Source organism: Dromiciops gliroides, chromosome 3 (assembly GCF_019393635.1).
Source record: "Dromiciops gliroides isolate mDroGli1 chromosome 3, mDroGli1.pri, whole genome shotgun sequence".
NCBI classification, from domain to species: Eukaryota; Metazoa; Chordata; class Mammalia; order Microbiotheria; family Microbiotheriidae; genus Dromiciops; species Dromiciops gliroides.
The window spans coordinates 196,341,981-196,358,337 of NC_057863.1; positions in this window are offsets into that span (position 1 = coordinate 196,341,981).

Consider the following 16,357-nt stretch of genomic DNA (forward strand, 5'->3'; position numbering starts at 1 on the left):
TGTCACACCAATGCACCCAACTTTATTTTCTCTTCTTCTTTTTCCCCAGCCTTTAACTTTTTATAAATGAGGATTTTGTTTATGTAAACAATCACAAACTAAAGCTATTCATTTATTCAGTTTCTTTTGCTGGAATAAGACTCCATCTGGGTATATGGTTCTAATTACAATGTTATAGATTTATAATAAATTGTATAATCAATAATATAACTATATTCTGCTTTGGGCCAACTGTAGTACTCCTATTCCTGTTCCTCCTCCTATTGGCTATCATGTAAATATTGCCTATTATGTGCCAGGCAATGTGCTAAGCATTTTACAACTATTATCTAATTTAATCCTCACAACAAACCTGGAAGGTAGTCTCTGCTATTATCCTCATTTCTCAAATGAGGAAACTGAAGCAAACAGATGTTAAGTGATTTACCCAGGGTCACACATTTGTAATTTCTGAGGGAGGATTTGAACTCTGGTCTTTCTGATGCCATTCCTTCTGTGCTACCTAGCTACCCATAATATCGGAAATGTTGTGCTCAGTTCTTGATGCCATATTTTAAAAAGGAACAGCAGCAAATTAGAATTTGAAATTCACAGAATCTTAGAACTGTCAGAGACCCTAAAGATCCTAAAGACTAATAATTACAAATCAAGACACTGAGGCCTTGAACAGGTAAAGTCATTTGCTCAAAATCAATTAATTAGTGACCGAGGAAAGACACCCACATCTTCTGACTCCAAATCTAGTGTTCTTTCTACTACAGTATGCTTCCTCCATCCAAAGGCAGCTTATGCCTTTGGATGAAGCAGATTATCATCAGATCCACTGGACTAGGTCTGGGTTCAGTCAAGAAAGAAATCAGGAAGACCTGAATTCAAATATTCCCCTAGATACTTACTAGCTGTGTGACCTTGGAAAAATTACAACCTCTGTTTGCTTCAGCTCTCTCAGCTAAAAAATAAGAGTGCCTATCTCCCAAAATTGTTGTGAATGTAAAATGAGATATTTGTAAAGAGTTTAAGCACAGTGCCTGGCACATAGTAGGAGCTTAATAAATGCTTTCTTCTTGTCTTCATTTCTTCTTTCATTTCTTCTTTCTTGCTTGCTTCTTTCCTTCCTTCCAAAGATAGCAACCACAATGATAAAAGCTCTGGAAATCATACCCTTTGATGAATGGATGAAGGAGCTAGAAGAGCTGGGATATCTTCATGACCCAATTCAGTGCTATGGAAATAACAATGGATTTGGACTCAGAAGATGTAGTTTTCAGTACTAACTCTACTACTTACTCACTTGCTGTGTCCTGTGGCAAGCCAGTTAGTGTCTCAAAATTAGACTAATAACCATAGCTCATCTTTATGAAGCACCTTTAACAATGAAAAGGCATTTACTTTCATACTAGTCTCTATAGTGGATTGTACAAGTATAATCATCCCCTTTTCACAAAATGAGAAAATCAAAGAGATTAAGTGAGACAACTGAGATAACTAAGAAAAAATAATGCATCCAGGATCAAGAAACCCAAGTTTCTTGTTTCCAAATCTAAAAATATTTCCACTATCCAATACTAATCCCAAAGGTCCCTTGCAGCTTAAAACTCTATTATATTCAAAGCATTTTAAAATATCTGAAGCATTACTATTTGTATGAAGTAGAATCTCTGTGCTGCTCCTATGAGGAAAGTGGATACAAATTACAAGAAGAGACATCTTATACCAATCAGAATAGTTTAAAAATAAGACTAATTAGGATTCTCATAAAGAATCATCAGAATTTCTTGAATAGAAGAGTCCAGTGATCGCTTGTCAGGAGTGCTACAGGAGTTTGGGCTAGATGAGGTCTAAGGTCCTTTTCAATTTTCAGATGATATCCTTCCTTTTGTTCATTTGTTTTAAATTTTATTTTATTATTTTCCAGTTACAGATTACATATAAGTATAGTTTTCAACATTTGTTTATACTGGATTTTTAGTTCCAAATTTTTCTTTTCTTTCCCCCCGCTTCCCTCTCTCTTCTCCAAGATGGAGAGAATTCTGATATAGGTTGTATATGTACAGTCACATCAAACATATTTCTACATTAGTCATCTTGTGAAAGAAGAACCAGAGCACAAAGGAAAAAACCTCAAACAAGAAGGAAAAAAAACAGTCCAAAACTAGAAACAGTATGATTCAATCTGCATTTATAATTCACAGTTCTTTTTTCTAGATGTTGAGAATATTTTCTATCACAAGTTCTTTGAAACTGTTTTGGATTGTTGCACTGCTGAGAAGAGGAAAGTCTATCCCCATTGTTCCTCACAAAATGTCGCTGTTACTGTGTATAATGTTCTCCTGGTTCTCCTCCTCTCAGTCAGCATCAGTTCATATAAGTCCTTCCAGGTTTCTCTAAACTCCTGCTCATCATTTCTTACAGCACAATAGTATTCTATTACATTCATATACCACAATTTGTTTCGCCATTCCCCTATTTATGGGCATTCCCTCGATTTCCAATTCTTTGCCACCACAAAGAGAGATGCTATAAATATGTTTGTACATGTGGGTCCTTTTCCGTTTTCTATGGTCTCTTTGGGATACAGACCTAGCAGTGCTACCTCTGGGTCAAAGGATATGCCCTTTGGGCATAGTTCCAAATTGCTCTCCAGAATGGTCAGATCTCTTCACAGCTCCACCAACAATGCATCAAGGTTCTAATTTTTCCACAGCTTCTCCAACATTTATTATTTTCATTTTTTGTCATATTAGCCAATCTGATAGGTGTGAGATGGTACCTCAAAGATGTCTTAATTTGCATTTCTCTGATCAATAGTGATTTAGAGCATTTTTTCATATGGCAATAGATAGCTTTGACTTCTTCATCAGAAAACTGCCTGTTCAACAGATGATATACTTTTAAGAGGAAGAATGTTACAGTAGATATAAAACCCTCCTCAGAGTAAGAAAGATCTTGGTTCAGGGCAGCTAGATGGTGCAGTGGATAAAGCACCGGCCCTAGATTCAGGAGTACCTGAGTTCAAATCTTGCCTCAGACACTTAACACTTACTAGCTGTGTGACCCTGGGCAAGTCACTTAACCCCAATTGTCTCACCAAAAAAAAAAAAAAAAAGAAAGATCTTGGTTTAAGTCCTTCCTCTGACAGAGGGTCTGGATAGGTCACTTAAGTTCTCAGTGCCCCCAGGCAATCATTTAAGACTTCAAGCTGAAGAGCAAGTGCCAAACTGTATAAAGAATTGTTCACTGGGAACTCCCTTCACAAATGAAGTCACAGGTAGAGTCAAAACAAAGAAACAAAGTTATATAAAATCTTCAATGGTAAAAAAAAAAATTGTTTATGTGAATTATTTTTAAATTGGGAAGCAGCACCTTTAGGCTGTTTTGTCACTAGAAAGGCGATAACTGCCTCATGTTCTAGGAGTAGCCTTGCAGGTGATTGTTTCTACTATTATAGCTCATATGTGGCTATTAACAAGCTTGCTCTTAATAATCAGTCAGTAAACTCAATTAGCTTTTAAAAAGGCATTTTCATAGTTTAGCATGGCAAAAAAAAGAGTTGTTACAAAGTTTCCCCTAAAGCTTGGGATGCACTCTCCCACAACTACAGTCCATGGGAACAGAGTGTAGGGATCATCTGTGGTCAAGGTAAGTTGAGCAGGAATCCCTGATGTCCTTTCTTTCTTAGAAGAATCATCACAAACTCCACTGAAGAGGATAGCATTGATGTCAATGATATACAAATTACTCTACTGTTAGGAAAAGCATAGCATCTCTGCTGAATTCATGATTCATCTGTAAAAAAAATGACCCTTCTCATTCACTTAGCAACAGGGTTATCCTTACCTAAGCTGTGACAGGTAGGTCACTTGGTCACTAATCTATTCAAATGGGTCAACACATATGCTATCAATGGACCTGTTGGACCCCTGGCCTCTTTCTTTGATGGGCAGCTTCAGTATCCACCATTTCTACCTAGTCAATAATTTGTAGTCAATCAATAAACTTTTATTAAATACCTACTGTGTACCAGGCACTCTGTTAAATACTATGGGTATAAATATGAAAAAGAAAGACAGTCCCTGATCTTAAGGAGCTTACAATCTAATAGGGGAAGCCAACATACAAGGAAGCTGAAAAACTGAGGAGGAAGAGGGGGAGAAAGTTCAGAGGCATGATGGAAAAGTCCAAATGAATTCAGCCTGTAGCCAGGTGGGAAATAAGGAGATGATAACTGGTCTGGGTACCTCCTTAAATGGAGAGTAGGGGAGGATATGATCACTCCAACCTCTAATCCTGTGGGATGATAAGGTTCTTGGAATCCAGACAGAGAAGTCCAAAGGAGAGTAACCTATAGCTGGGTGAGAAATGACTATCTGAGAATATCATACTCTTTTTGGAGTATCATAGTGATCTTCAGGTATGGCAGTGACCATTAATTAGCCTAGGACTGGAAAAATCCTCTCCGGTTTCAAATCTAAAGTGCATCACTTCCAGGTAGCAGTTGAGAGGGGTCTAGCTTTTCCTTTTTGATAACTCCTCCTAGCTTAGATCAAGATACTCTTAGTGAGAGACCCTTACCCTTACTTGTAATGACCAACCCAATTACATTTCCCAACACCCCAGATATAGATACTCCAGAAGAGCAAGGAGCTAAGAAGTTCTAATATGAAAAAAGGCAAAATTAAGGAATAAGTGAATGCAACTAAATAATATTTAAAAGGAGATAAATTGAATAAGTAGCTAACAAATTATGTATCAAGTTCTTTCAAAATACTACTGATATAAATGAGAGCCATATTTTTTTTTCTTTATTTTTTTGCTGGGCAATGGGGGTTAAGTGACTTGCCCAGGGTCACACAGCTAACAAGTGTCAAGTGACTGAGGCTGGATTTGAACTCAGGTCCTACTGAATCCAAGGCTAATTCTTTATCCACTGTGCCACCTAGCTGCCCCGAGCCATATATTTTTAAAGTAAAATGAATCCTTAAGATAACACACATATATGTATAGAGATATATAGACATAACCTATATCAGATTACCTGCTGTCTAGGGGAAGGGGAAGGGAAGGGAGGGAGGGAGAAAAATCTGAAATTGTAAAGCTTGTATAAACAAAAGTTGAGAACTATCTTTACATGTAACGGAAAAAATAAAATACCTTATACATTAAAAAAAAAAGATAACACACAGCACAAAGTAGTCTCCCTCCTTTAGCACTCTTTCCCCTTTAGAAAAATTACTTAGTCTTCATCTCATAGGAGAAGAGCAGATACTCAAATTCCTTGCTAGTTATTAAAGTAACAAGTGATAAGAAATTGTATATTTGGAATTTTCTGATGATACAATAGAAACTGGGTATTTTTTTAGTTTATAATAAACTCCTATCCATACAAAACAGAAGCATCTATGATGCTCAGATATCCATAATATTTGTTTTCTGGTTTTTGCAATGGCAATTATTCTTCTAAGTAGTAATATATCTCTGAAAAAAGAATATAGAAAGTATATGTCTTCCTTTAGGTAGAATTTTTCAATGGCTCCTAAATATTGTTTCCCAACTGGTTAGACTTGCTTGCAAACACTATTCTGTCATGGTTATGGTCATGGTCATGAAAAATTCAGGGTCACCTCCACACTTCAATAAGTCATTGTAGTTGAACATCAGTGAAGAAATTTCAGAGTCATCAAAGAAAATGTCATACTTAAATGGAGTTTTAATGTTAAATGGTTAGGGAAAAAGCTAGGTTTGGTATTCATTATTCAAAGATACACAAATAAAAACAAGAATGTGGACCCGAAGAGTGGAGGAAGATCTCATAGTATTCTTCACTTAACTCTTTATTGTTATTCTACCTCAGCCTCTCCTCTCTCCAATTCATCCTCCACACAGCTGCCAAATTGATGACACTAAAGCACAAATGGCTTGTTGGTCCAATGGTGAGAGTGCAGGATTTAGAGTCAGGAAGACCTGAGTTCAAATATGACCTCAAACACTACTTGGCTATGTGGCATTCGCAAATCCTTTTACCTTTCTGTGCCTAAGTTTCCGTGGCTGTAAAATGGAGATAATAATAGCAGTAGGGTTGTTGTGAAAATAAAAGAAGACAATATTTGTAAAGCACTGTGCAAATGTTAAATTGCCATATAAATGCTAGCTATTATGTTACTACCCGTTGTGTCCTATTGCCTCTAGATTAAAATAAAAATTCCTTTGTTAGCATTTAAAGCCCTTCACAATCTGGTTCCAACTTGTTTTCCAAGGCCAATTATACAATATTTCCCTGCATGTATTCTACATTCCAACAAAACTTGCTGTGTTCTGGACACACCATTCTAGCTCCATCTCTATACCTTTGTATAATCTGTCCTCTATTCCTGGAATGTTCTTGCTCTTCACTCCTACCTCCTGAAAACCCTATCATCCTTTAAGGCTAAGCACAAGTGTCACCTATCCAAAGAAGCCTTCTCTGATTCCCCTTCTTGTTTTAGTGTACCTCTCCACCTGGCAAATGACAAATATTTGTCTTGGATATCTTTTGTATTTACTAAAGTGTGTGCAACCTCCCTCCAGTAAAATATAAACTTCTTTAGTGCAAGAATTGTCTTTATTTTTATCTTTTTGTAACCCCAGCACATAGGAGACTCTTAATAAATGCTTACTGATTTGAATTGAATGCCAAGAGGACCTTGGGAGCAAGCTGGGTTTAAAAACAAACCACAGTCTAAATATAAATCTCATAGGGATTTTTGTCAGTCTCTGAAATAAATTTGGTTACCAGGAATGAGGGGAAGCACTACATAGGTTTCCCATTGGACTTAAATTAGATATAAGTAATTTTCTAACCCTTGGTTAGATAGATATATGGGGCAATGGACTTAAGATTGGTACCAGACACCAGCAGTTAAAGCCTACAGATGTAATCTTAGCTTGGTACACTTTTCTTTTGTCTTTTTGTTCAGGCTGTTGTTTTTCCATTTTATATGTTGGTTCATAGCTTGAATTATGGACTCTTTTAGCTCAACTCACATTTGTCAGGGTGTGATGTTTAATTACAATACCTTAATAGATAGGAACAGAGGCCAGTAGATGTCTCTAAAGAACTCAAATCTAGAAGAGTCTAACTGTGAGAAATTTGCTGGCAGAATGAGTTAGCAAAAACATAATGCCCAGAATGTACCCATTGGAAAGCAGAGTGTTAGCCAATAGGAGGCAACAGAGAACAATGTAAAGACATCAACAGAAGATATCAACTACCCTAAAGTATTAGAGCTAGGCCCATGCCTATGCTTTGGATATACTGGTGTTTGGACTATGACCCTTCACTCATGTTTTCCAGTCTTCATTTTTCTATATATGTGTGTTCCACACATGTGTTTTCTGCTCACATGTATACTATATATGAGTGCCTTTCCTCAATCATGGTATGGAAATCAATGGAAGAATGTATCCTGTGTGCACATAGAAAGGATACTTTCTTTTCATTTTGTTATGGAACTTGATGAAATCTCTGTTGTTTTGATCTAATGTGTTCTGGCTGGCTGATAAGAGTAAACACATTGGTGAGGGTACATGAACTTGATATTGATTTAGTGTGTGTGTGTGTGTGTGTGTGTGTGTGTGTGTGTGTGTGTGTGTGTGTGTGTGTGTGTGTGTCTGGACTGGTGATTTCATTAAGTAGGGAACTCTTAGTAAGGAAACCTCTTTTGCCAATGCCTGAGGCACTTAGAGGTCTCTCCAAAGTTTACAACAATCTCACACTTGCTAAATCTGATGGCCTTTTCTTAGTACTCATTCTCCTTGACTTGAGAGGTTTTGATACTATTCCTGGATTTTGCTCTCCTATTTTAGCTTCTATAAAACTGCTCTATTCTGATTATGATCCTAACTTTTATCCCAAAACTTTTCAGGCTATCCCCCTAGCATAGGTATTGCCTTCTTATCTTCTATTTTTGTACTGTTTTCCCTTGGTAATCTCATTCAAAGGGATTGTGTAGCATTTATGTAATGACTACCAGATCTTCTTTTGCAGCTTTAAATTCTCTTCCGAACTTTATGCCCATATTGTTATCTACTTAATGGAAAGTCCAGCCTTGATATCCCATAAGTATCTCAAACTCAACAACTCTAAAACCAATGTTAACATTGACTCAAAGGGTCAATTGTATGGAACTCTTTCTCATTGGTGGAGATTATTTACTCAAGTGCCCCATTCCTACATGAGGGGCAAGTGGAGTTGGTGTAAGCCAGAGGAAAGAGAGATCTAGGATTCTTCTAGCTTTTGGCTTTGGGAAAGGAAATGTAAAATGCCAGTCTTTAGGTTGTTGAAGGGAGAGAAAAACTCTAGGAAAAAGTTAACATAAAAGAAGCTTGCAGTATCTATCATGTCCCTATCTTTAACATGCTATACACTTTAGCAAATTTCTCCTTGGTTGAGATATGAGACTCTTTCTCTTGGTTGAGATATCTCACTCCTAACAGGAGATCTTTCAGTTCATATTATCTGGTCTATCTATTTATCTATCTATTTATCTATCATATCAATCTATCATCTATCTAAATCAACTGACTTCCATTTTGCTATTCACTTATATATATATATGCATTTACTTGCTGTATGTGTTAATTGTGGAACTGGCATCTGATAGGAAAGAAGTCAAGTCATGGATATAAAGCTTAGGGCCCTTCTTTCTCCAATAATGAAGTTTAGCTTGAATTTTAAAGTTAGTTCCTCTACACTAATAACAGGGGACCATATACACATCATTCTAGTCCAGGACTCCCTCTCTCTGAGGAAATAAGAGTGGCCAGCTTTTGGCTCCAACTTTATGTTTACCCTCCTGGCAGGTATTAAAGTTTCCTTGGAGAAGGGTAGAAGAGGAAGATTCTAGAGATTCCTATTCTTCTCACAGTAAAACAGTCACATAATTCAATGTCTTCCCTCCTAAACTCACTCTTCCTACAAACTTCCTTATTCTTGTTGAGGATACCACTATCATCCCAGTTCACCCAGGTTCATAACCTCAAAGTTAACCTTGGTTCTTCCTTCTCTACTCCCTCAAATATAATCAGTTTCCAAATTTTATCAAGTCTACCTTCAGAACAGTTGACCCATCTGCCTCCTTTTTTCTCCTAAACTCTACTACCACATTGTCTACTTGGATTATTATAATATCATTCTAATTTTTCTCTTTTTCCATTTCTCCTATTTCTATTTCAGGCTCCATGCAGCTGCCAAAATAATCTTCCAAAACTACAAATCTGACCATGTCAATACCTTGCTAATTTTTTTTTTTTGTTTCTTTTCCTATTTCACCTAGGATAAAGTCATATTCTCCCACCTGTCATTTAAGACCCTTAACAATCTGCCTCCCACATAGCTTTCTGGCCTCTTTTCATACTATGCCTTTTCAAAATCTCTATGTTCTAAACTGACTTTGCCCCACATTTTCTGCCTCTGTGTATTTGCATTGTCTGTCCCCCACCCTTCATCATCTCTGCCTCTCAGAATCTTTGCCTCTTTTGAAATCATGGCACTGGTGCCTTCATGGAATCATTCCTTAACTTCTCTAGCCCAGTTGTTACTACTTTCTCCTTTTGGAAATTATATTATATTTACTTGTGTACAAGTGCATTAATGACTACTCTTCTCTGTCCATCCCCTTTCAGAATATAAACTCCTTGATAAAGGGCCAATTTGGTTTTTGTCTTTATATCACCAGCACCTAGCACAGTGTCTAGCACATGGTTTTCGCTTAAGAAGTGGTTATTGAATTGATTAGCAACATATCCCTCAACTACATAAAATTAGTGAAAGTTTTTTCTAATTGTTTATTCTAATAGCTTTTCTTAATTCCCACTTTTGAGAAGTTATGCCTCTCCTATAACTCTTATACCACCTTGTTTGAATTGTACCTTTGCATTCATTTTCTTTTATAATTATTTGCATTTTTATTTATCAATGTGGCAGAGTGTGTAGAGAACTGACTTTAAATAAAGATCTGAGTTAAAGTCCTTCCTCTGATACATACTGGATATGTAACCCTGAGCAAATTTCCTATCTTCTCAGTGCCTCAGGCAACTCTCTAAGATTATAAAATTCAGAGAAGGTCATTGTTAGAGGGAGTTTCCCTAGAAGGAGTTTTCTTAACCAATTCACAAAGATTCAGTCCCAACCCCAAAACATACGTTGTAAGTTTCTTAAGGACAGGTTCAAAGTCTTAGCAGTAAATCATTGTGGTATGATGGAAAATAACACTAAATTATGAATCAGAGGACCTGGGCTCATATCCCAGTTCTGCCATTTACTCTATTACATGTGTGACTTTGGACATGTTACCTTACCTCTCTGGGCCTCAGTTTCCTCATCTGTAAACTTATTGAAATGGATTCTACAATCCAATGATCTTTCCTCAGCAGCTACTGAATGCTTTTCACATACTAATCATTTCATAAATGATTATTTACTTAAATGAAAACAAAGTTGTTGCGACAAAGGGCTCTTCCAATCCTTTTCTGTATTAGCATGTACAAAATTAAAATCCTCAAAATCATATTATGCAGTGAGAAGAGTAGCATTTTTTTCTAAACAAGTATCTGTGTCTCCAAACATAACTTGGAGAATAGTCTGCATAAATATTTAAATGCTCTTTGGCCTGTCATTATCTTTGTGTTCATAGTATAGAATTCATCTAAGATGAAAATCAAAGACTGAATTTAAATTATCTACCAAGATAATTGTCCATTGCATCTCATTTTGAGAGTAAGTTATTAAAGAAACTGGGGTCATCTGCTTTTGGAGTATAGACATTAGCTAAAATAAAGGTATGACCCTTCCTGTCATACTTTAAGATTAATATCCTTCCCTTGTGGTCTCTGAGCTTTCTTTCTTAATGAGTTAACTAGCTAGTTTCTGGAAAGGAATACAGAGACCTTATATCCATGAATAAGAGTTCTTATTATAAGAAGCAATTTAGTCTTGCAGTTCAAAGTAATGAAATAGTCATTCTAAAGAATTATGCCATCATTGTGATCTCAAACTCTATATATAATATATACATAGATAAAATATGTATTATATATTATGGAAATATATTCAAATATATGTATATATGTGTATGTATACACACATACATACATGTGGAAAATTCTCAGTGGTTCATACCAATCATGTTTTTGGATAATCACCAAGTGAACACTGATAATTTTGATGTTTGCATCTCAGAATAATAACATACATTTAATGAATCATTTTAACTTATTAAAAGGAAATCTTACGCGTGCAAAAGCTAGATGCTATTGTAGAAAAGCTCTGGATTTAGAGTTAGATATGTCAGTCCTGGCCCTGCTTGTTCCTACTTAATGTGACCCTAAGTAAGCCACAACATTGCTGAATAAAACATTTATTAAGTACGTTTTGACTTTAAGTTCTATCATATAATTGGTGTGTAGGGAGCATTATTTTTATTCAAAACTGAATGTTGCTTTCTAAGTTCTCTCTGTCTCTCTCTCTGTGTGTCTCTCTGTCTCTCTGTCTCTCTCTGTCTCTCTCTCTCTGTCTCTCGGTCTCTCTCTCTCTTTCTCTCTCTCTGTCATGTGCCAGACCTTTACTAAGATATCTTTGTACTGTATTTATATTAAAGCTCTGATATTTAACCTAAAGTCTAACCCTGCAATCAGGATTCCAGAAAAAGGACAAGTGTCTTCTTCATCTTTTAAATTAAACATTGTTTTTCAAACTATAGAAGACAAATTAAAATCTCACTTAGAAATGATTTGAAGGACTGTCAGCATAGAAATTGCCCTCTAGCATAGCATGCATTTATAAGGAGAGTAATAATCAAAGAATCAGTCTTTCAAAAAGAGAACAGGGACCAAAAATATTAAAGAAGAAAATTAAATGACTTAAGAAAGATATATAGACAGTCCCATGAATATAAAAGTCATGCCAACCTAATTAAAATGCAAGCTTCACAAAGTACAACCTTCCATCCTGATTAGAATAGCAATAATAGCTGAGAGTTACATAGGGTTTAAGCTATGTGAAGTCCCTTACATATGTTATATCATTTGATTTTTACAACAATCCTTAAGATATAGGCTATAATTTCCATTTTACAGAGGAGTAAGCGATGGCTGAGCTAAAGGACCATAGAACAAGGAAGTATCTGAGGCAGCATTTGATTCCAGATCTACCTTACTGATGGGATACTGTCCTCTATATGGTGCTGCCTTGAATGCATAAAAAAGAACCAACAAGTAAAATTAATTTTAATTTGTTACATATATTATTATATATAATCTATACAGTAGTATATGTCCTTATTATTCTATCTGAATATATAATATCCAAGTCTTTCCAACATAAAGTTGGAAATGTTTGCATTTAAGATTTTTAAATAATGAGTTTTAAAGATGCTTAAATCTACATAGAACATACAATTTTAGAGCTAGAAGAGACCTGAAAGAACAATCTAGTGTAAGCTCCTTATTTTACTTTATAACTGAAGACACTGAAGTCTGGAACAATCAAGTGACCCCTGTCTTATAGCCAGTTAGTGGCAAGGGTGACACTAGAATTAAGGCCTCCTGACTCCATGTCTAGCAGCACACCATGCTTAGGGAATTTCTTAAGTCATAATAATTAAAAGGACTAATGTGAAGCTCTTAGAAATATATCTCCTTAAGTCCCATCAGATCAGTGGGCAATAAAAATAAATTCATCAAGTAACAGTTGGAATGTTTCCATTCAACAAACATTTATTAAGGGTATAATACAATAAAGTCACATCATATAAGAATTTAACTTATGTGAACTAAACTATAAAGGCTTTCCTGGAATGATGACTGTCCTGTCAAAACTACAACCATTTCCCCCCAGACCTGGAAGGGGAACAGAGCCAACCAAGAGAGAATTGAGACAAGGCATTGTCAACTGGAACCCAAAGTTCCTAGGAGTTTAAGTCCCTTACACCTGTTTCTTTAGCAGTGTTTCACCATTGAAGATTTTTTGCATTGAAGAATGACATGGTCAGATATACATAGATGCTGCTGTGTTTCTTTCAAAACAATAGTTCTTTTGTATCTTACACTCAGAGACATGCTTAGGGTACAGTAACCAAAGTTTGCCACTTTAGGTGAGGTAATAACTTACTAAAGTAGTTCTAACTTTGGCCAAAGAAAAAAAAGCTGAGGTTCATATGCATACAATGAGCCCATAAATTTCTCACTAACACCATAGTTACAGAATACCGTAGTTTGGAAACAAAATAGGGAAAGCTGATATTTCTTTGACTCAACATATGCTATATAATTTATTCAGTCTATCTCTCTATTGTAAAAATAATTAGCGGGGGCGGCTAGGTGGCGCAGTGGATAAAGCCCCGGCCCTGGATTCAGGAGTACCTGAGTTCAAATCCGGCCTCAGACACTTGACACTTACTAGCTGTGTGACCCTGGGCAAGTCACTTAACCCCCATTGCCTCATTAAAAAAATAAATAAATAATTAGTTTACGTAAAGGTACTGGGATAGGGGAAGAAAAGTGGAACAATATAGAAGAAAAATAGCCAGATGATCTTTGCCAAGATTCAGGTGAATTTCACAAAAGTTTTCTTAGGGTTAATTTTTTTCATATTTTAGTTTTTGAGACATGTGACAATTGGTAATGGATAACAATTGAGAGTAATTATGATCTAAAGAATTTCTAAAGAATGATAAGTCATCTTCTTGCTCATTGAATGTGTTTTATTCTAATTCCCTAAAGAGGACCAAAAAAAGTATATTTCTTTGAAAAAGATGCCATAAATTGTCTAGGACCTAAAAATAATGCTTTATATATTGAATTGCCTAATAATTTATAAGAGTAGTTGGATGTAGTATAGTAATTCAGGTTTGGGACCAATCCTAGATGTGAGATATATAAACCAATGACAAGACATCACCAATAATGAGGTCCTTGAAGGTAGTTAGTCATCCAGCATTAAAACAATCCAGGCTCATTGTACTTTGATGAACTGGACAGCTGAGGAAGAGAATTCCTAAGCAATGTTCAAATTCCTTTCTTTATCTGAGAGGCAGAATGTTTGTCTTCCTAAATATTTCTCCAGATCCTGTCACCTAGATATATAACTCTGGTTGGAGATAAAAGGAAGGAAAGAAACAAAGTACTTTCAGAGTCATTGTGCTAGAGCATTAGGGACTGACTGCCAAGTCAAGTAAATTCCAGGCATTTGATTAACTCTATGACTATGCTGTGTGTGTGTGTGTGTGTGTGTGTGTGTGTGTGTGTGTGTATTGTGATGTTTAAAATCTACTGTGGGTGTCCTTACCTGCCCCCCAGTGTGTGCGGGAGAACTAGCTAAGTTTACTTATAAATTCAGCAACAGTTTAGGCTTTTCAGCATTTATTAAAGTATATTAGGGGTTAGCAAAGAGAGAGAGAGAGAAAGCCTCCTTCACCTAGCTATCCACGAAATTGAATGCCCCTCAGTTTCACCGGAAACCCCCTGTCGAACCAGAAGAGGGTGGTCCACACACAAAGCTCCAAGCTAATTGGCTGGTAGCATTCAAGTCCATTGATTGATATGACTTATAGGTGGTCCATGAACTTCTGGATGCCAATCTGACCTTCGAAATCTCAGAAAGGTCACTTCATGCTTTCCCAGTTCTCACAATATGTGTGTATGTGTGTATATATATATGTGTGTGTGTGCATGTGTATGTGTGTATATGTGTGTGTGTGTATGTGTGTGTGTATGTTTCTGTGGTATACACACATCAATGGCAGGTATGTTTGGGAAAGAGGGGAAGGGGAGAATCCAGCTATTTGACATTCTGTAAACAAAACAGTTGATTCATTATTTAAATTTTTCACAAAGCCCACTTCCATTGTGAAAATACATGAAAAACATGGCCTTATGAAGCATAAATTGATCTGGATATTGGCTCCTTAGAGAAGGAAATTATTTCTCCAGCTTATAACCACATAGCCCCATCAACAGAGGTCATCAGATAAATATCAACAGACAGAGCAAGGTTCAGCAGAATATAAACCAAATCCAGCCTCTTTTCTGTTTTTGAATGGTCCCATGGGCAAAGAATGTTTTTATATTGTTAAATAAGCAGGAATATTTGGCTTTGAAGCCACAGTTTCCCAAATGACAGCTCTATGTTTATATTTGAAAACAAATTTCATCCTACCATCATTTTTCTATAAAATTTCTATGTAGATATGGTAAGTATGTCTTCCCCAAGTCAATGATTGGTTCTTTTCTTATACATGAAAACTGTGATCCATTCACTTAGTGCTATTAAGAGACAAGGAAATATATAAACATGACTCTGTATTCTAAGAGGCTTTCATTAAGTTTAAAACACCAAAGGCTGCACATGGAGTTCCCATAAACTATATTCTGATGTGTTTTCTCTGTGAGCACCTATGAATACAAATGTATATATAATTTCCAAGAGTATATCTTAATACAAACAGGATTCAAAGCTAGAAGAGACCTTAACATCATTTAGTCCAACTCTCTCATTTGATATAAAGGAAAATTAAGGCTCCAAGGAGACAAAGGCCCAAAGAAGTAAATCAACTTGTCCAAGGTCACAAAAATAATAAGTAGGTAGAACTATAATTTGGATCCTGGTCCTCTGATTCGAGACCCACTACACCATTCCAATTCCATATAAAATCATTTTCTTAAATTGTTAGGTAGAAGCCAAAGACTTGCTGAATCTTTCAATCCTCATTCAGTTCATGGAGTATGTAAAACATAATTCCCTAGGGGAAGGGAGTGGGTGAGGTGATGGACAGCTGAGGGGAAGCAAAAATGGTTGAAGGCAAAAGATTTACTATACATATACCAGGTAGAGATAGTAGAGAAATAAAGATTATTCTATAAGGACTTTATCTCATATGACCTAAAAATCAAATATTTGATTACATGGAAAATTTTGCTATGATTTATTACTAAGAACTATGTAGTTATACTTTAATCTAAAAATGCAGTAGAGGGTAATAATTCACATTAAAAATTATAAACCCATACAAGGATTTACCCCTTATTCTCATCAAACCCTCAGCTATCCCCTTTCTCTCTACATATATATCATTATAATATAGATATAAGAAATTTTGACATTTCACAAAGTTGAAAGTAATAACTGAGTGAGAGGAAGATGGGGCACAGGAGGGTTTCTTAGTCCCAACCTTTTGTACATACAGTCAATTCTGGCTCTGTAGCCAATTGAAAGACCCAGAATAAATCAGCAGGAAACAGAAAATGTTTATGCTCTCAGACTGGGGAGAGGCTTCCTCCATTATGTATGACCTGAAGTAAGCTTTCCAAATGGTAGGCCATAGAG